This window comes from Capra hircus, chromosome 24 (assembly GCF_001704415.2).
Source record: "Capra hircus breed San Clemente chromosome 24, ASM170441v1, whole genome shotgun sequence".
In the NCBI taxonomy this organism is placed as follows: domain Eukaryota; kingdom Metazoa; phylum Chordata; class Mammalia; order Artiodactyla; family Bovidae; genus Capra; species Capra hircus.
In genome coordinates this window covers 39,064,826-39,086,470 of record NC_030831.1, presented here as the reverse complement: position 1 = coordinate 39,086,470, position 21,645 = coordinate 39,064,826, and the positions used below count along the sequence as shown (strand labels likewise).

Here is a 21,645-nt window from a genome sequence, read left to right as displayed (position 1 = left end):
TTTTTAAGGAACCCCCATACTGTTCTCCATAGTGGCCGAGCCAATTTACATTCCCACCAACAGTGTAGGAGAGTTCGTTTTCTCCACACCCTCTGCAGCATTTGTTATTTGTAGACATTCTGAGGATGACCATTCTGATCAGAGTGAGGTGGTGCCTCATCATCATTTTGACTTGCATTTCTCTAATAATTAGTGATGCTGAACATCTTTTCCTTTGCCTGTTGGGCATCTGAACTCACATACTGCTTTTCAATTTTTAAAGTAAAACACGTGCCTTGTGTGCGTGCTGTCATATCTGACTCTTTGCAACCCCATGAACTGTATAGCCCGCCAGGCTCCTCTCTGTTCATGGAACTCTCCAGCCATTTCCTTCTCCAGGGAATCTTCCCAATCCAGGGGTCAAACCCATGTCTCTTGTGTCTCCTGCATTGGCAAGTGGATTCTTCACCGCTGAGCCACCTGGGAAGCTAAGAATGTGCCTTCAGTTCAGTTCAGTTCAGTTCAGTCACTCAGTCGTGTCCGACTCTTTGCGACCTCATGAATCGCAGCACAGGCCTCCCTGTCCATCACCAACTCCCGGAGTTCACTCAGACTCGTGTCCATCGAGTCAGTGATACCATTCAGCCATCTCATCCTTGGTCGTCCCCTTCTCCTCCTGCCCCCAATCCCTCCCAGCATCAGAGTCTTTTCCAATGAGTCACCTCTTCGCATGAGGGGGCCAAAGTACTGGAGTTTCTTAGATCCTCTCAACTGAATTCTACTGAACCGTTTAACCAGCGTTTTCTCGACACGCCTGACAGTCGTGTTTAAGAACCAACCCCCTGCTCACTCTTGCACTAATGCTCAGCCACTTGTTACACATGTGGCCAGCGTTGTTGGTGGGCACTCATAACCCCTTAGCATTTGCCATTTTCCTCCACTTGTGTGCTCAGCCCACACAAGGCTAGCTGGAGGCGCCAGGGAGCTAGGTCCCCAGGTGAGGCTTTCAAACGCTGATGGCTGGTAATGGCTGGTGATGAGCACCCCAGCCTCCTTGCTCTTAGGTGGACCAATCCAGAGGTTCTTATAATGACCAGCCTGATTGATTTCAGGTGTGCACTGTCCCTCCCTTCCGTCTCTCTCTCACTCCGCCATCTCCCTGCTGGTGATCTCTTGGGTAAGCTCTGAAATGAACTACTTTCATTCAAATCTTCATCTCAGAGTGAACTTTTCTCAGAAACCCAAACTTTTAAGATAGTGGTTCTATGAGCTTGGTCACTCAGTCGTGTCCAACTCTGTGCAACCCCATGGACTGTATTCCGCCAGGCTCCTCTGTCCATGGGATTCTCCAGGCAAGAATACTGCAGAGGGTTGCTATTTCCTCCTCCAGGGGCTCTTCCGGACCCAGGGATTGAGCCCGCCTCTCCTGTGTCTCTTGCGTTGGCCGGCAGATTCTTTGCCCGCTGAGCCATCTGGGAAGTTCAGTGGTTCTATGGGTGTCTCTTATCAAAGAAAACTGAACTCACTAAAGACTCGTGTTTGTTGCAGGCAAAGCTGAGCAGCTTTTTTGGAAAGAGAATCTGCCTGAGCGGAAGCCGGAGTCATTTGAAACAAATCCCCGAAGTCACAGACCGTGAGTTGCTGAAGAAATCAGACGTGGTGTGTATTTTAACTTTATTATGGAGATCTTGGCTGTCTTGATATTGATTTATCTTGGTCCTGTTTTCCAAGCTGGCTAATTTATAACAATTGAACCCACGTAAATGTCATATAAACAGGAGAGGGAGGGAAAAGTGGCTGAGGTACTGTTGCCAGGCCATCCACCTCTTGAATCTAAAGAGCTGAGATGTAACAGAAGCTAATGTCAAGTCCCCACATTTGAGCAGTTCCTTTCCTGACAAAATGGAGTCCTTTCTGGCAGTTCTTGAGAGGGTCACCCCCTTTACATTTATTTATTATTTTGCCTGTGGTTTATAATTAAAGGTTGCCCTTTGAAGTCTGGAGAAACTCTCCAGAATAAATTCACGAAGATTTAGAATCTCTTCCTAGTTTTTTAAAAGTTCAAAGTTGGTGGGAAAAGGCAGTGTTGTTGGAATCAAGGGAGCAGGAATCTGTCCACCAGGCGGGCTTGTGCTCCAGGTGTGATCCCTTAGACACCCCGTGTTGGTCCTTCACACCGTTTATCACAATCTGCCCTTACATGTTTACTTTTTAGGTTATTTGCTTAATTTCTGTTTCTACAGCTAAACTGTAGGCTTCATGAAAACAGGTAACATGTCTGTCTTGATAACCTGTATCTTCATACAGTGTCAGCAAAGAGTAAGCTTCCAGTAATTACTTGCTGAACAAGTGAATACATTATCTGCACGGTATCAACAAGTTTCTTAATTTCCTGAGACTTGGTTTCCTAAATGTAAAATAAAAATTGGCTAAGATGATCACTAAGCTTCTTTCTGGTTCTAAAATTAAATTATTCCATGTAGGGGTTTTTTTTTTCCCTCTAATTTTTAAATTGAGGTTTTATATCAATGTACAGCTTGATGAATTTTTATGTGTGTGTATAGCCAGGGAAGTACCATTAGACTGATATAAACACATTTCCTTGTGCCCCTGACTGATTGATACCTCCATGAAACTAACCACTATTTTGACCTATATAATTAAAGATTAGTTTTGCTCTTCTTTTTTTTTTTTTTAGTTTTGCTCATTTTTAAACTTCATTAAAGATGGAATCATGCAGTCTGCACTCTTTTTTTGTTTGGGGGGAGTTTTTTCCTTAATATTTTGTCTGAGATTCACTCATGTTGATGAAAATAATGGTAATTTTTAAAAACATTTGCTTTGTATTCTATTGCATAAATATACCTCTACTTGTCAACTCTATTCGGGTTTCCCCTCAGTTTTGGATATCACAAATAACATCCTTGTCCATATCTTTGGGTAGTTAGCCAGGAGCAGAATTTCTGGGTCATCACATATATGTGTTTGCTAGATTCTGTCAGAGGGGTCTCCAGTGTGGTAGTCATATGTGAGAGTTCCAATTGCTTCATATGTTTGAGGCAGACCTCATCCTTCTAAAGGGACTGTGTTTCCTGAAACATCAGTTACGGGGAATTTCATTTCCCAGCCTCCTGCCTGTTCTGCCAGAAGCCAGCATGAGTCCTTCGGGGGAAAGCCTAGCCCCCTTTTGGACATCTCACATTTCTGTTCAGTCCATCAGACTGCCAGAATCCTTGCTGATTCCATTTTCCTCAGTCCTCATCCAGAATCAGCCCAGACCCCACCCCCTCCCCCTGGAAAGACTTGCCCTGATTTGCAACTCCTGTTGACCCAGTTCCCATCACACCTCATCACTCTGCTTTATTTCAAGTATGCGTGCTTAGTTGCTCAGTTGTGTCCAACTCTTTGGGACTCTTTGTACTGTAGCCCACCAGGCTCCTCTGTCCATGGAATTCTCCAGACAAGAACACTAGAGTGGATTGCCCATTTTTCCTCCTCCAGGGGATTTTCCTGGCCCAGGGATTGAACCCGTGTCTGCTGTGTCTCCTGCGCTGGCAGGTAGATTCTTTACCCACTGAGACCTTGGGGAAGCCCTATTTGAAGTATGCTCTTGGTAATTCATCCACTTTTTTACCTCTAGTTGCTATAGCAAGAGCATTGGGCAACGTTCCTTCCTGAAGCAGAAATCCTCTGATTCTGTGAATTATTAATCTAGACATGGTACCAGTGATATCATACCAGTTACAGATCGACTAGGATCAAAGAAAAGAACAAAAGTCCAGTTTTCACTTCCATTTGTTTTAGAATTACAATATGGAGGCAACCTTGAGTACCTTCACTAATGTGATTTCTGACAGTATTTCATTACAAGGAAATTTTGATAAGATCTTAGTCACTTAACATCATGTCGAGGTGGGTAATAAAGGAATCCAGTGCTATTAGAGAACAACCCTTTTCATCTCCCATCTGCTTCATCCAACATTCTGCAAATTTCCCTTTTCTCCACTGCAATCATCTTTTCTGCCTCCATCAAGCTTCTGTGTCACCACCCTGCCTTAATGATTGTGAATCCATCTTTGAAAGGAGAAGAGGTGAAAGGAGGGAAGGGAGAAGGCTAACACAAATCAGGAAGGGAGTGAGATTAGTGCTCTGTGTGGAAATGTCATATATGGGCACGTCCACAAGGACACGCGTGTATATACTGTATGTGTGTTGGTATGTATTGGGGTGTATTTATGTTCTAAGTCTGAACATGCATATGGAGGATAAAATTAAGTTAATAGTTTTGATCTTGGTTCTAAATGAAAAGCAGGCGTGTTTTGTAACAATTTTCATAAATATTAAATAATTTGCATTAAAAATAATTGCTTTGAGTTGCACTCTTCTGTGGCATTAGCACAATTAGAAGTGGTTTTCTTCAGACACAGTTTCCCTGGTAGCTGAGATGGTAAAGCATCTGCCTGCAATGCAGGAGACCCAGGTTCAATCCCTGGGTTGGGAAGATCCCCAGGAGAAGGAAATGGCAACCCACTCCAGTATTCTTGCCTGGAAAATTACATGGCTGGAAGAGCCTGGTAGGCTACAGTCCATGGGGTCGCTAAGAGTCAGATACTACTGAGCGAGTTCACTTCTTCAAACGCATGACATCTTGATTTCCTGGCAACCTTGTCAGCCAGGCTTCTAAAGAAAATTCTTTCATTCAGATTGATTTATGAACTCAGGGTCCTTCTGTTGTCTTAAAAAGAACAAAACAAAGGCAACACAACAAAAATACCTTTCATCATCTTTACTAAAATAATTTTCCTTTTGGAGTAGCTTCCTATCCTAATTTGTCTCAAGTCACTTATTTTGATTACATGAAGAGTTTATTGAAAATTGGAGTTCCTGTTGAAATAATGTAACTATTAAACTATTACAAACCATTCTGCTGATATGTGTTCAAAACTAATTAGATTTGTGACCTGAAGCAAATGAGTTTATCTTTCTGGTGCTAGTTTTCATTATTTTAGAGAAACAGGATCATTATATGGGTCTGATTTTTTTTTAATTGCAGTGTGGTTGATTTACAATGCTGTGTTAATTTCTGCTGTACAGCAAAGTGACTCAGTTATATATATTATATATATGCTTCTTTTTCATATCCTTTTCTATTATGACTTATCACAGAATATTGAACATAGTTCCCTGTGCTATGCAGTAGGACTTTGTTTATCCATCCTATAAACTAGTTTGCATCTGCTAATCCCAAACTCCCAATCTGTCCCTCTTCTACCTCCTCCCCCTTGGCAAGCACAAGTCTGTTTTCTGTCTATACAAAAGTTGCAAAATTCTGCTTTGTATTATTAGCTGGTCTGTGAACAGTATACAAATGCTGGCATCATTGCATTCAGTCCTATGAGGGTCCCAAGAGTTAAGTGAATGGAGCGCTCTTGAGGCAAATGCATCCTTAATCCTAGTGAGACATCAGAGCCAAACCCACTATGTGGTTTGTTAACGTGGTCAAGCCAGCAGGATAATAAACCTTGTTACCTAGACTAGTGGAAAGTCAAAGCATCCTACTGTATACCTGCTTTGGGGTTTTCTGGTTTTGTTTTTTTCAAAGCCCACCTTTATTCTTTCTGGGCTTCCAAAGATAGGGATTATTGCAGTGTCTGACTCTCTGCAGCCCCATGGATGGCAGCACGCCAGGCCTCCCTGTCCTTTACTATCTCCCAGAGTTTGCTCAAACTCATGTCCATTGAGTCAGTGATGTGATCTAACCATCTCATCCTCTGTCACCCTCTTCTTTTTTCTTTCAATCTTCCCCAGCATCAGTGTCTTTTCCAATGAGTCAGCTTTTCACATCAGGTGGTCAAAAGTACTGGAGTTTCAACTTCAGCATCAATCCTTCTAATGAATATTCAAGGTTGATTTGGAATGGCAAACCACTGAAGTATTCTTGCTGCGAGAGCCCCATGAACAGTATGAAAAGGCTAAAAGATAGGGATAGTCCTTGGAAGAGTCTGTCATACCAGATACATGACCAGACAAGAACAATTAAAAATTGGTTTCATGCAGAAAAGAATTCCAAAAAGTATAATTTTTTCCCAATTCAGTTCTATTTATACTACCCATAAAGGCTACACCTAGTCTCACAAAAGTTATATCCTGTGATTAATGATCTAGTTGTGTATCTATTCGGATTCTCTTTTGTCCTTGACCTACACAAAAAATTCTTTAAAGGTGGAGTGAAGCAGTTCCTCGAGCTCCCTCTAGAGGAAAAAGTTCGCTATTACATTGCTTTAGAGGATTAGCTCAAGAAATCATGTTAATGTTTGTGCGTGCGTGCTGAGTTGCAGATCCTATGAACTGTAGCCCTCCAGGCTCTTCTGTCCATGGGATCTTCCTGACCCAGGGATCAAACCCTCGTCTCCTGCACTGGCAGGCAGGTTCTTTACCACTAGCCACCTGGGAAGCCCAAGAGCTCATGTAAATGATAATAATGATAATAAAAGCACTATAGCATCCGTGAGGGCAATGACCACAGCTCTCTTGCTTTGTACAGAGTGAATGCTCAATACACGTTTTGGAAGAATAAAGAAATTAAGTCATTAGTAGAAACTTTAATTAGCATTTATTATGTTCTAAAATCCATGATTAGTTTCTGGCATGTACTAACCAATTTAATCCTTCTCTTTCTATAAAGTGTCTGCCACAGTATGCCCATTTTATACTTCGGTTAAGGAACTTAACCAAAGCCATCATCTAATAAATGGTGAGGTCAGAATCTGAAGAGAAGCATCCCACTATTTGCTCGGGAGTGCAGCCTCGTGTGGAGCCCGATGGTGGAGTAGGAATCCCATGGGAGGCGCTAGGAGATTGGGTCCTAGTTTTCCCTCTCCTTTCCCAGCCTGAGTGTCCTCACATGGTAAATATACAGGGTGACAACCTCCTTCCCGTCTTTCTGCCAGACAATTGCGAGGATTAGGTTTAGACCAAGGTGACTATAAAATATCTGGCAGAAAAGTCAATGTATTTTTGAAACGCTCAGTAAATAGAGGAGTGGGAGTAGGGAGTTTAGGCTGGCGAAGGGTGGGGAGGTTCCCTTCTCAGCGAGTTTACTGAACTGAGGAACCTGAGGGCTTTGGGGTAACTTCAGATTTCCCTGGAAATCTTGGGACTCCGAGTCCAGGGGGCTGGGAGTAGGATGTGGGAAGAAGAGCAATCCTTTTGCTTCTTAAGTAGAGAGATAAGTATTTGCAAAGTCTTTACATCTATGCATTGGAGATGTTAATTGGCCTTAGAAGGTCTTGATCAATACTATATTTTGTTAATAAGCCTTGAAATGCATATTAGTAATTTAAATATGATTAGAGAATGTTTTTAGTTACAGAATGATACCATCTGTTTGTTAAAGGTTTTTCTTTCTTTTCTTTTATTTTTTTGGTTCAGTATCTGGAATGTATCTCTGTGCTCCTGTCAAATAGGGGATAAAGTTAAGGTTTTTCTCATCTAATTAAGGATGCAGGATTATCTAACTGAGTTATCAAGGGGCTGCTCTCTCTCCCTCCCCCACCTCCTGTCCTCCTGCCTTTTTTTAAAATAAGTGAATTAAGATACAGTTTAAATGGAATGAATTATATAGCCCATCAGGAGATATACTTTAACAGCTCTTGGAACAAAAAGTAATAGGAAAATAAGCTTGATGGAATCTAAAGTTGCCTTAAAATTTAGATTGAAATTGGGTTTTTAAAAACTATTTATTTTTAATTGAAGGATAATTGCTTTACAATACTGTGTTGGTTTCTGCCATACATCAACATGAATCAACTATAGGCATGCATATGTCCCCTCGCTCTTGAATCTCCGTCCCTCAAATTGGGTTTTAAAGCACTTAATGTATAAGTTATAGAGTTCAAACACTGATGTATTTTGACTTTGATTGCTTTTGTTTAATGTGTGTGAAAATTTGTTACAACATGTCTGTCTAAACTATGACATTTAACTGTATAGCCTTAGTGATGGCATTGCCTTCAGTAATTTACAATTAACCACATGTGGACATAAAGTGTTAGAACTGAAGGGACTTTCAGCATAGCATTTCTCAGAGTTCTGTAGGAGCCTCGTCCTCTAAGATGCTCTGGGGGAAAAAAAATTGTCCTCCATGCAGTCAAGTTGGAAGACACTGCATTTCATAGCTCTCTCTTGGAAATTGACAATGCACATGAACTTAAAAAGAAACTGAGAAATTCTGCAGTAATGAAACCTATCGGCATTTATTTAACCAACTGTTTCTGCAGTATATTTCTCCATGGAAACTTTTAGACAAATAGCCATTTGTGACTTGAAGGGAAAGCGCTGGGGCATTTAGTCCAGAGTCAAGTGACTTGCCCACAGTCATGACGCTTAATGTTGACAACGCTGGTCACTTGAACAACTCTGCCTTCAGCTTCTGTTAAATGTTTCTGAGATGAAAGGAACCAAGAGGGTCTGTTTTAACTAATCCTCCACAGAGGATGTGAAGCTTTCCTGTGATTCTCAACTAGTGAGCTACTTCACTTCCCTGGCTGGACACTAGGTGTCACTCAAGCTGTTGAAATGCAGTATCAGGCCATTTTCAGGAAAGGAAGTTCTTCCCCGAGTAGACATTGAGATTTAATTTCTGCCGAATATTTTCAGTGATGATTACTTATATTCTTTTTACTTTTCTTGAGTTTTCTCCTCTATAGTAACCCTGTAGCAGGACCATTACACTGGCTTAATCAGATGAGAACATTTCTCCCTTATTTCCTCTTTTGTTTTTTTCAAAAAAAAATCTCAGAAAAAGTAATTTTCCTCTCCCTTCTTACAGTTTCTTTCTCTCTCTCTTTTGAACTTGCCACATTGCATTCAACAAATTTGTTTTCTTACAAGAGACTCTTAATTTAGTTGTTCAATTACTCAGAACATGACCATATTAGGGTTGTTTGAAGGTTTCTCTCTTTCAGTGCAGATTTAGGAATCGTCTCCTTTCTTAAAGTTTCTCTCTCTCTCTCTTTTTTGGCAGCTTACCACATGACATGCAGTGTGATCATTCACCATAAATTGTAAGGCTTGGATAGACCCACTTATTGTTCGCTTGTCATTGTGGGATTTGTGCTATTTTTTTGGCAAGTTTTTTTTTTTTTTTTCTCCCCAGCCTTATTTTGTGTTTCACTTAAAAAGCAGACTTGAAATATTAGCAAGAGGACAAATCTGTAGTCTGTTTTCCTTCCTTATTTGATTTGTGGAAGTTGAGACTCAGACATTATTCTTGACTTTCTGATAATTGTTCTGGGCGAACTCTGGGATTGACATCTGTGATGCTTGGAAGAACAAGTCCTACCTCTGTAAAGGACTGTGGGTCTAGACTAAGTCAGACAACACCTTAGACCATGAGTCATACCCTGGGGCTTGTGACTTGCAGTTATTACATCACTGTCCTCTGTCTGCTTGGAAAACCTATTTGTCTCTTTGATGCTTTTGAGCCACTTATAAAAGGAGGCTACCAGGAGGCTAGGTAGTGGAAATAAGAAAAAATTCAGTATAGAAAGAGTGAGAGAGCGAACCATCCACAAATAATACGCTAGATTCTCGGAAATGAGCTACGAGAGAGTAGGTTTATAGGGTACTTGGAGGTTGACCACCTTATGCAAAAGAAGATATATTAACTTCAAAAACTGTTTAAAGAATTTTATTGGGGTATAGTTGATTTACACGGCTGTGTTTCAGGTGTGTAGCAAAGTGAATCAGTTTATACATATACATATATCCACTCTTCTTAAGACTCTTTTCTCATATAGGTCAATACAGAGTATTTTTAAGAAAGATTTTTGTGAAGACCTAGGAGAAATCAATTAAAAAATTATTTTCTTTTCCCAATTAAAAAAATGCAATAGACTAGTCAGTATGACAGCTCTAGCCCTAATTACAGACTTTCTTGTGTCATTAGCTTTAAAAAATAAACCAATAATATCTGACTACTTAAACAATGTGTATTCATAATCAAAATCTGGGAAGTGAAAAAAGTACATAAAGGATGTGTCAGTCAGGCATCTCTTCTTATCAGATGAGAGAAACCCATCCAAACTCATCTGAACACAGGAAAATGTATGACTCGATATAAAAAAAGTCAAGCGATTTGGTGAGGTTTTACTAATAGAAAACTCTGGATTGATGGTAATGTTGGATTGAAAGATGATATTCTTTCTAGAAATCACATTAAAAAATTTTTTTAAACATCAAACACATTTTTTACTGGGGTATAGCCAATTAACAATGTTGTGGTAGTTTCAGGTGAACAAGGAAGGGACTCAGCCATACACACATGTATCCATTCTCCCATAAACCCTATATCATATTTCTTTATTTTTGTTGGAGTATAATTGATCTACAATGTTGTGTTAGTTTCAGGTGTACAGCAATCTGTTATACATATATCCACTCTTTTTTAGATTTTTTCCATATAGGCCATTACAGAGTATTGAGTAGAGTTCCCTGTGTTGCACAGTAGGTCCTTATTAGTTCTCTATTTTATATATAGTCATGTGTATATGTCAATCCCAGTCCTTCAGTTTATCCCTCCCGCTACTCCCCGGTGTGTGTGTGTGTGTGCTTAGTTGCTCATTTGTGTCTGCCTCTTTGTAACCCCATGGACTGGAGCCCACCAGGCTCCTCTGTCCATGAAATTCTCCAGGCAAGAATACTGGAGAGGGTTGCCATTCCCTTCTCCAGGGGGTCTTCCCGACCCAGGGATTAAACCTGGGTCTCCTACATCGCAGGCAGATTCTGTACCATCTGAGCTACCCGGGAAGCCCTGGTAACCCTAAGTTTTTCCCTACATAGAGGTCCTATTTCTTGAGTGAGTCTCTCTTTTTCTCTCCCTATTTTGTTTCTACTTTCCTATATCTTGGCTTCATGTCAGAAGGCTGTCTTAATGAGGTGGCAAAACCACCACCACAAGTAAAAGTCACGTTGTCAGTTCTAGGTTAACAGTGGCCTTATTAGCTGAGCTTTAGGTTTCGCAGCAAAGAATCTGCCTGCAATGCAGGAAACTCAAATTCAATCCCTGGGTCGGGAAGACCCCCTGGAGAAGGGAATGGCAACCCATTCCAGTATTCTTGTCTGGAGAATTCCATTGTCAGAGAGGCCTGGTGGGCTACAGTCCATAGGGCCGCCAAGAGTTGGACACGACTAAACCACTTTCACTTTCACCAGCTGACAGTGACTCAGAGAGAAGACATGCCTCTTTCTTATGCTCCAGGGAAGGTGCTGATGTCCAAGTTCAGAACCCATGCACATCCCTGACCTAGCCACAGTGGGCAGCCATTGACCAGCATCCTCTGGCTGGTCCTGGCTCGGGGAAAGGAAGGTCAAGTGCCTCAAACTCACAGAAAGGATGCCTATGAGAGGAGGGGCTGTGCTCCACAACAGAGTGGAGAAGAGGTCTGATCCCGGTGAGAGAGCAGGAGCTGCTCGAGTTACCTGAAGAAGAGGAGAATATTTATCATACCCCACTCAGAGATGACCAATAACATCTTTTGGTATATCCTTCCAGTTTTAAAATCTATATGTTTAAAATAGAGTTCTCCAATGTTGTCTCCTGTTTTCTATGTATCATTACGACTGGCCTTGGGTGTTTCTTGGTGAGGTCATTTCTGAGTCTCTCTGGTTCCTTCTTGTTTAGTCACTAAGTCTTGTCCAACTCTTTGCAATCCCATGGGCTATAGCCTGCCAGGCTCCTCTATCCATGGAATTCCCCAGGTAAGAATACTAGAGTGGGTTGCCATTTCCTTCAGGAAGGGATCTTCCTGATCAAACCCACATCTCCTGCCATTGGCAGGTGGATTCTTTACCACTAAGCCACCAGGGAAGCCCCCTCTGGTTCCTGGCCGGGTCCCAAACACTCCCCTATTATTTGGGCATGTAGGAAATGAGCAAATGAAGGAAAATCTCTAGGACTTTTTGCCACGATTGAGCCACACACGTCTTCAGGGCAGGAACCTCTGTAACTAGTTTGTCGTCACTTTACCCAGCATTTGATAGGTACATTTAAGCAACTGATGGATTTATGTGATTCTTGCCAAATGCCTACTGCTGTGGCATGTCAACTGTTCCTCAAAGATTTATGACCCACAGATGTTCTCACAGTTCCAGCGAGGACAGAACTTATGCCCTGTGAAGTCTTAGGCAATCCTCTGTAACTCCCACTGGAAGCAGTCCTCCAGAAACTCACAGTGGAATGTCACTTGCCTCCTCTCCTTTCCCGACTGTGGGAATTCCAGCTATTTTAGTGGAGAGATAATCTGGGTGATGTTTTTACTCTAGACTTAGCAATGGGTCACATGCTGATTCACTTCTATTTTGCCTATGGTTGTGGGCAGGAGGGGGTTTAAGAGTTAAGGAAAGTACATGATGGGGGTCCAGGGCGATGAAGGAAGAAAAAAGTAAAGGAAGGGAAGAGAGAAGGAAAAAAAGAGTTTTGCACAAAGAAGGAAATGGCAGCCCACTCCAGCATTCTTGCCTGGAAAATCCCATGGACAGAGGAGCCTGGCAGGCTACAGTCCATGGGGTCACAAAGAGTCGGACACAACTTAGCGGCTAAACAGGAACACATCATAGCAGCAGATATTAGCTTGGGTGTATATGTCAATAGCAATGTAGTCAATTGGTATTTTCAACCATCACTTCTGTAATTTATTTTAAAAAGTCTTTACTGAATTTGTTGCAATATTGTTTCTATTTTCTCTTTTGTTTTTCTGGCATGTGGGGTCTTAGATCCCCGACCAGGGATTGAACCCACACCCCCTGCATTGGAAGGTGAAGTCTTAACCACTGGCCTGCCAGGGAAGTCCCCACTTCTATAATTTTTATCTGAGTTTCAGTGACCCACTTTAGGCCAGGATAGAAGACCTGAAATAAGAATGACTCTAAATGTCCTCTTGGTTGAAGTTCTTATTGCTTTGAGAGGTGAAGTGGTTTGCAAGTCCTTCTCCAGGCCGGAATTAAATGCACCGACGTGCTCTCGTTCCTGAAATGTGTTCTCCATTTAGTCCCAGACGACAGAATGAGTCATCGCTTGAGGGGGGTGGGAGGAAAGACTTTTCTTTGTGTGCTCTGCAGGGTTGTTTGTATTTAAACCTGTGAAGATTTTGAGATTGTTTAAGCCTTAAAGCAAGGGACCGACTGTCAAGAGATGGATTTCTGGGTGCAATAAAAAAGATCATTTTGACTTAGGTATACCTGTATTTGGCTTCCCAGGTGGCACTAGTGGTAAAGAACCTGCCTGCCGATGCAGGAGGTGCAAGAGATGCAGGTTCAATTTCTGGGTCAGGAAGATCCCCTAGAGAAGGAACTAGCTCCGCACTCCAGTATTCTTGCCTGGAGAATCCCATGGACAGAGGAGCCTGGCGGGCTATAGTCCATAGGGTCTCAGAGTCGGACACGACTGAAGTGACTTAGCATGCATACATCCCTGTATTAATACCTCTCTAGACAGAAAACCTCATTCAGGCTGAGCCTTGGTCCTACCAGCTTATTTGCAGCTCTGTGGATATTGATGTTTTGAAGAGTGAATAAACACGCAGGAATTACATGATACGTAAAACACAGCACTTAAGCTTACAGCCTACCCACCACAACCATTTACCTCCAAACGTTTCAATTGATTGTGGTTTAGTAACAAAACTATCTGAAAATTGTGTTTTATTGGCTGGCAACACACAGCGCAGGCATGCTCAAGCTGATTCCACTCCTGCAAAGTCACCCTCAGGGATTTCTGAAAGTCCCCAGACTGTGTCCAGGTCCTCCCCAACAGGCAGGGTCAGCCGCCACAAGGAGACCTCTGGCGACCACTGTTTGCACCGAGGCATCACTCCCTCTGCTGGGCATTGCAGCTTCCATCTGTTCTGGTGATTCTTTGTGGTGTCCAGCTTAATCCCATATCTAGCTTGATGAGGATTAACACGTGGGATCTGCTTTTGTAGATACGAGGTTTTAAATGAACTATCCAGTGGCTGCAGTCACTTCCCCAGTTTTGTGCCAAAGATGTACTCTATTTTTTTCTTTAAATATATTAAAAAAAAACTTTTACAGTGTTGTGTTGGTTTCTGCCATACAACAAGGCAAATCAGCCATGATTATACATCCCCTCCCTCCCCAGCCTCCCTCCCCTCCCCCATCCCAGCCCTCCAGGTCACCACAGAGTGCCAGCTGAGCTCCTGGGCTACACAGCAACTTCTCACCAGCTATCCATCTCACACCTGGGAGTGTATATCTGTTGATACTACTTTCTCCATTCGTCCCACTCTCCCGCTCCCCGCCTGCGCCCACAAGTCCATTTTCTACATCTGCGTCTCCATTCCTTCCCTGCAAATAGGTTCATCAATATCATTTTTCTAGATTCTGTATGGATGCATTAATATACTATGCTGGTTTTTCTCTTTTTGACTGACTTCCCTCTGTATAACAGGCTCTAGGTTCAGCCACCTCACTAGAATTGACTCAAATGTGTTCTATTTTTTATGAGTGAGTAATATTCCATTGTATATATGTGTGACAACTTCTTTATCCATATGACCCAAAGATGTCTTCTTAAAGTTCAGTCAATCCATGGGTGGACGGCTCTCATGCTTTACAAGGAATATTCCCTGCTGCTGCCTATGGCAATTCTTTTTTTTTTTTAATTTAATATAAAAAATAATTATTTAATTATTTGTCTGGCTGGACTGGATCTCAGTTGCAGCATATGGAATCTTAGTTCCCCAGCCAGTGATCAAACCCAGGCCTCCAGCATTGGGAGCATGGAGTCTTAGCCACTGGACCACCAGGGAAGTCCCCAGCTCAATTCTTTGAGAGGGATTTTTCCTCTCTTAATCTCTTAGTTTTATGAAATTACATAATATTAAATCCCTTCTCATCACTTTTGTTTTTACTGAATTAATCCTTGAATCAGTCAAGGTTCTTCAGAGAAACAAAACCAATGAAGGGGAGAGGGATAGAAATTGATGGAGAGATGTGTTGATTTGCTTTTAAGGAATTGGCTCACGTGCTTCTGGGGGCTGGCAGGCTGGAAACTTGGGGCTTCCCCAGTGGCTCAGCAGTAAAGAAACTGACTGTGATGGAGAAAACACAGGAGATGTCGGGAAGATTCCCTGGAGGAGGGCATGGCAACTCACTCCAGTATTCTTGCCTGGAGAATCCCATGGAAAGAGGAGCCTGGCAGGCTACAGTCCCTGGGGTTGCAAAGAGTTGGATACAACTGAGCAATTGGGCACACAGGCTGGAAACTCAAGGGGGGACTTTTCAGTTACAGTCCTGAGGTAGAATTCCTTCTCAAGCAAACCTTAGACTTTACTCTTCAGGCCTTCAGCTGATTGGCTGAGGCCCACCCACATTATTGGGAATCATCTACTTAAAGTCAACTGACTTTGTTGTTATTCAGTAGCTCAGCCATGTCCGATTCTTTGCGACCCCATGGACTGCAGCATGCCAGGCTTCCCTGTCCTTCACTCTCTTCTGGAGTTTGCTCAGACTCATATCCATTGAGTCGGTGATGCCATCCAACTATCTCATCCTCCGTCATCCCTTTCTCCTCTTGCCCTCAATCTCTCCCAGCATCAGAGTGTTTTCCAATGAGTCAGCTTTTTGTATCAGGTGGCCAAACTATTGGAGCTTAGCAAGTCCTTACAATGAATATTCAGGGTTGCTTTCCTTTAGAGTTGACTGGTCTGATCTTCTTGCTGTCCAAGGGACTCTTGAGAGTCTTCTCCAACATCATAGTTCAAAAACATCACTTCTTCGATGCTCATTCTTCTTTATGGTCCAACTCTCAGAATCACATATGACTACTGGAAAAATCATAGCTTTGCTGTACAGACCTTTTTTGGCAAGATGGTAGATGTTTATCATGTCTACAAAATGCCTCAACAGCAACATGCAGGCTGATGTTAGAACAAATCACTGAGCTCAGTTTACGTAGAAAACTGAGGCTCAGGAGGGTCAAGTGACCTGCTCAGGGTACCTGGAGTGGACAGAACCAGGGTCGGTATCATGGTTTGAACTCTCCTGAGGCCGCCCACTTCCTTCTGTGCTTGTGGAGGATGGCACTCAGCGGCCACTCCTTGGATTGGGTGCTCCTCTTTGCATTCCCACTATGTCCTATGTGTCTCTATCACCCAGCTGGACACATCTCATTCTAATTCAGCTGTTGGGGCCTTCTTGTCCGTCCTGCTTTTTCCTCATTAGGGCTAGATTCCTGCCCTGGTCCTTGTCCAGTTCAGGACTGGCATGTACTCTTTCCAAACGTTCACTGATGGTAGATGACACACATACCCTCTGTGTTCTCCTAGAGGTGACCCAGGCTCCCACTCGGGCCCACTGTGCATTCAGTGATTGGAGGGGACAAATGATTTCCTGTCCAGCACCCACAGGTCTCTCAATGACAGTGAGTTTTCCAGGACCCTTCAATTACTGAAGACTGTCCTGGCTGGATCTCTCTCCTTGCATCTCTTGACTTGGTGTGACAGAGAGGAGTTTTGTATCTGCATGAAGGCCACTAGGGTTCTTCTTTGGGGCAAATCACCACCAAGTTGCAGAGTTGGATGTGCAAAGAGCACGCCCACATACACCACCAGGAAAGATGGCCTTTGGAGAAATGGTACTGTTTCTCTGTTTTTCTACTTCCCCTCCAAAGTCTTGCATTATGTGTGTCTCTTAGAGATAAATTCTGGGCTTCTACCTTATCAAAGATTTTCCATCACTTGAGGAAGCAGCCCACCTCCTTTTTTCATTTTTTAAAAACCTTTGTATTGCAGTGTATCCAAATAACAATGTTGTGATAGTTTCAGATGAACAGTGAAGGGTCTCAGCCATACGTATACATGTATCCATTCTCCCCCAGATTCCCCTCCCATCCAGGCAGCTATATAGCACTGAGCAGGGTTCCATGTGCTGTTCAGCAGGGCCTTGGTTATTCATTTTCAATATAGCCGAGTATACATGTCGATCCCAAACTTTGATTCTCATTTGCAGGAGCTATGGCAGCAAGTGTTGAGAGGCTGGGGAATCTATTGGGTGGCCTCATGGGTTTCTGACAAGCTCTATGATCCCTAAAGCCCTGAGCTCCCCGATCTGGGACCCTAACGCCCTTGAGCACCATGGAAACCTGTGGGAAGCAGCCATCCCAGCAGGCAAGATCAGATGGGCTCTTGGATGGTAAGTTAACCCTGTCCTTCCTTCTGTGGACAGAGTTCTTGATTCCTGTGCATCTTCACTGGTGAGTAAGAATCCTGTGGGCTTTGACTTGAATAGAAGTGGCCGAATGGCCGTCTCTATAAATGGTCTTCTAAACTGCGACCACCAGTAACTCTGTCTTGGATTGGGACTAAAAATTTCAACATTGTCTCTTGGCTGGCAGGTCACTTTTTCCTCTTACTCTCTCCAAACTCATCAGTGTGATGCCAATTGTCCTATTTATTTTGGGACAGAGACCAGCGTGGATTGCTTTTCCATCAGTCCTGCTAAGCAGTGTGTAGTGGGGGATAGTGATAAAACAGCCAGGCCCATGATGAGATTTCAGTTTCAGAACATGGCATACTCCTTGGACCAAAGGGCTGTCTTCTTTGGAAGGCAGGCATGTGGGCAAGTCACCGCCAGCTGGCAGCCCAGACCCTCCAGCACCCCGCACACACTTTGGTGTGGGTCGTGTCGCCAGTGGGGCTGGAACTGCAGCTGGCAGAGTCCTGGACCCCAGCCCAGCTCAGCCGCTGGGTGGCCCCACTCGGAGGAGTGCAGGCGGCTGGCACTGGCCTAGCCGTGAGCACATTTGCACAGAGTGAAAGGAAACAGACAGAATGCTTTCCTCACAAATCCACCCACCGTTCCTCAGGAGAAGAAACACAGGGGAGGACTGAGGAGTGCAGGCCAAGTTCCTATAAGGAGAACACTGCAGAGTCGCCACTGGGAAATGGAACAGAAGACTCGGGTCAGGGCACCGCCTCCAGCCCTGAGGCCACGTGGAGTCAGGTTGCGCTCAACTGTCTGAGAAGCTGGGCTGGAGAGAAACAGTTTTTAAAGGAAACCCTTTAAAAAACCCAACTTTATCTTTTAGAGTGCTTTTAGATTCAGAGCAAAATTGAGAGGTAGGTACAGAGATTTCCCACAAATCCCCAGTTTTCCACATGCACAGCCTCCCTGGCCGTTCACATCCCCCACCAGAGGGGACATTGGTTATAAGTGATGAACTTAACATCGACACCTTGTTATCACCTACTGCTTTGTAATGGACTTATGTTAACAATTCTTAGTGGCTTGGATTTCTTTTCTTTCCTTCTTTCTTTTTCTTTTTTTTTTTTTAACTTTTTATTTTACATTAGAATAGGCTTAGATGGTAAAAAATCCACCTGCAAGGTGGGAGACGTGGGTTCAATCCTTGAGTTAGGAAGGTCCCCTGGAGTGGGGCATGGTAACCCACTCCAGTATTCTTGCCTGGAAAATCCCCATGGACAGAGGAGCCTGGTGGGCTGCAATCCGTGGGGTCACAAAGAATTGGACACAACTAAGCACAGAGCATAGTTGATTAACAATGTTTTAGTTTCAGTTGTATAACAAAGTGATTCAGTTACACATATACATAGATCTGTTCTTTTTCAAATTCTTTTCCCATGTAGATTGTTGTATAACATTGAGTGGAATTCCTGGTGCTATACAGTAGGTCCTTACTGGTTATCTATTTCATTTTTTGTTATCTTTTTCACTGGAGGACAATTGCTTTACAGTATTGTGTGGGTTTCTGCCATACATCAACATGAATCAGCCATAGGTGTCCATACGTCCCCTCCCTCTTAATCCTTCCTCCCATCTCTCACCCCATCCCGGTTATTCACTTTAAATATAGCAGTGTGTACGTGTCAGTCCTAAACTCCCTAACTATCCCTTCCCACCCTGGTAACCATTCGTCTGTGAGTCTGTTTGTTTTATAAATAAGTTCATTTGTATTGTGCCTTTTTAGACTCCACATGTAAGTGATATCATCTGATACTTCTCTCTCTGACCTCACTCATATGACAATCCATCCATGTTGCTGTGAATGGCATTATTTCATTCTTTTTTATGGCCAGGTAATATCCCATTGTGTTTATGTACTGCATCTTCATCTGTTCCTCTGTTGATGGAATTCGTGTTGCTTTCACGTTTCGGCTGTTGCAAACAGGGCTGCAGTGGACACTGGGGTGCATACATCTTTTTGGGTCATGCTTTTTCTCCAGATATATTCCCAGGAGTGAGATTGCCGGGCCATATGGTAGCTTTATCTTTAGTGTTTTAAGGAACCTCCATGCTGTTGTCCACAGTGGCTACAGCAGCGTACATTCCCACCAACAGTGTAAGAGAGTTCACATCTCTCCACACCCCCTCCAGAATTTATTGCTTGTGGATTTTTTGATAATAGCCATTTTGACTGGTGTGAGGTGATATACTTCATGTGGCTTGGATTTCTTTACTTTGAGGGAGGGAAGACTAGCACTAGCTTTTCCCTCCTATTTTATTCCTGATGGAGTTCTCTGCCCTGTTCATCTGCCTCTAGCCCCTAGTGAGGTGCCCCCAGCAGCATCCTCCCCTGACCATCCCCCTGAGAGCCCACAGAGCTGAAAGGCTCTGCTGCTCTGTCACGCACACCTGGAAAGTGTACTGCAATTTTACGTGCATCCATCTCATCCATCTTATCTCATCTCATAATCTTTTCCAAGAGATGGTGCGCTCCCTGAGTACAGCAACCGTTGTTCACATGCTCTCAATAAGATACATGTTGCCTGAAAGAAGTTTTATTTTTTTTTTAAGAGGATAAACACCAGAGATATCCAAACTGGGATAGGTCTGAAAGAATTGTTATTATGATTATCCATTTTGGCATCACACCACCGCAGGAATGAAAGAGCAGTCTGCTTCAGGGCACAAGGATGTGATTTGCCAAGATACAAGGGGCTGTGTCTCAGTGGTCTGAGCTCCATGATCCAGACAGTGTGATGGGGTTTGTAACAGACACGTGAAAAACAGCCCTGTCAGATGTTGTTTGATGCTAATGAAAATCTTATAAATTACATGGAACAAAGGGCATTTACTCTAGAGCAGGAGATATTCCAGGTGGAGAGACAAGCACAGTTTGGAAAGAAGGATGAAGCCAGAGCAAGCAGAGGATACTGAGGGATGTTAATGAGGATCAGTTCTGATGGTGAGTGATTATTGTCACCCTTCTACCCACCGGTCAATAATGATGTCCAGAAATGCAAAATCTCTGTATGTATTCCACAGTTTTCTCTGACTTTTAAAATACAATAAATACAGCAAGTTTTGATTTTGTGTGTGTGTGCAAAAATTCAGTGTGTTTATGGTATTAGATATTTGCAACATTATGTCTTTTCACTTGCAGATAAAACCAAGTAGTTTTAATTTATATGAATTGATTATGGATACTCAAAACATTCTTCCACCTCATGCGAAGAGTTGACTCGTTGGAAAAGACCCTGATGCTGGGAGGGACTGGGGGCAGGAGGAGAAGGGGATGACAGAGGATGAGATGGCTGGATGGCATCACTGACTTGATGGACATGAGACTGAATAAACTCCGGGAGTTGGTGATGGACGGGGAGGCCTGGCGTGCTACAATTCATGGGGTCGTAAAGGGTCAGACATGACTGAGCAACTGAGCTGAACTGAAACAGTAGACTTTGTAAATATTCCTTAATCCTTACTGTAATCTGCATCCCTTTCTTGGGTACCATTGCCTTATGGGCTAAAAGTGTCTTCCAAAAATATCGTTACTATGAAGTTAAGATTTCTTTTTTTTTAATCGTGAATAATATTTTATTTAGTCATTTCTGTTTACAACTGAAACTCTGTGAATTCAAAATTAACATCCTTGCCCGTGAGCTTCTTACAGACACCAGAAAATGTTTCAACCGTGCGTTCCGTGTTGTTCTGCTGTGCTTTATCCAAATGGACCTTTATGAGCAGGCTGCTGTCTAACTTCTTGCAGATTCTCTTGCCCACATCTCACTTGGGAAAACCAAGTCCTCCAGGATGTTGTCATGCACAGTGACCAGAGTGCGGCTCCTGGGATGTTTTTGCTTATTTTTCATAAGGCTTATTCGAGTTGGCTTAGGCAGAATTCTTCTCTGAGTGATGAAGACGACCTGCTTTCTACTGAACTTCTTCTCCAGCTCACACACGAGCTGCACCTGGATTTTCTGGAAAGACTTCAGTTGTGGAATGGGAACAAAGATGATGATAGCTTTCCAGCCACCGCCAACTTCAATTTCCTTGGCGGCCACGATGTTCAGCTCCCGCAGCTGGGCCTTGCGGTCCAAGTTCATCTCCAGCTTCAGGAGGGCCTGGGAGATGCTGGACTCAAACTCATCTGGCTTATCGCCATTGGACTTCACGATCTTAGCACTGGAGCCGAACATGGCCTGGACCTTGCAGATGCGGCCAACACTTGTTGCCATTGCTGGCACTAGTAGGCCTAGGAAGAGCTGAAGTTTAAGATTTCTAAACTTCAGAAATATTAACTTGAAAGCAGTCAGTCCCCTGACGTTTTGAATAACTCCCCTCCTATATTTCTAAGTTTACCAATAGATTTAGAAATCATCTTAAAAATCATGGTGATTTATGTTG

At 43.1% G+C, this 21,645-nt stretch overlaps 1 non-coding gene and 1 pseudogene across 1 annotated transcript; one reads left to right on the top strand and one right to left on the bottom strand.

Annotated features, from left to right (window-relative positions):
• Window positions 4,409-4,480, top strand: TRNAC-GCA. The gene has a single exon. It is a non-coding gene; the product is annotated as a tRNA-Cys (tRNA).
• LOC102172112 lies at window positions 20,854-21,437 on the bottom strand (annotated as a pseudogene).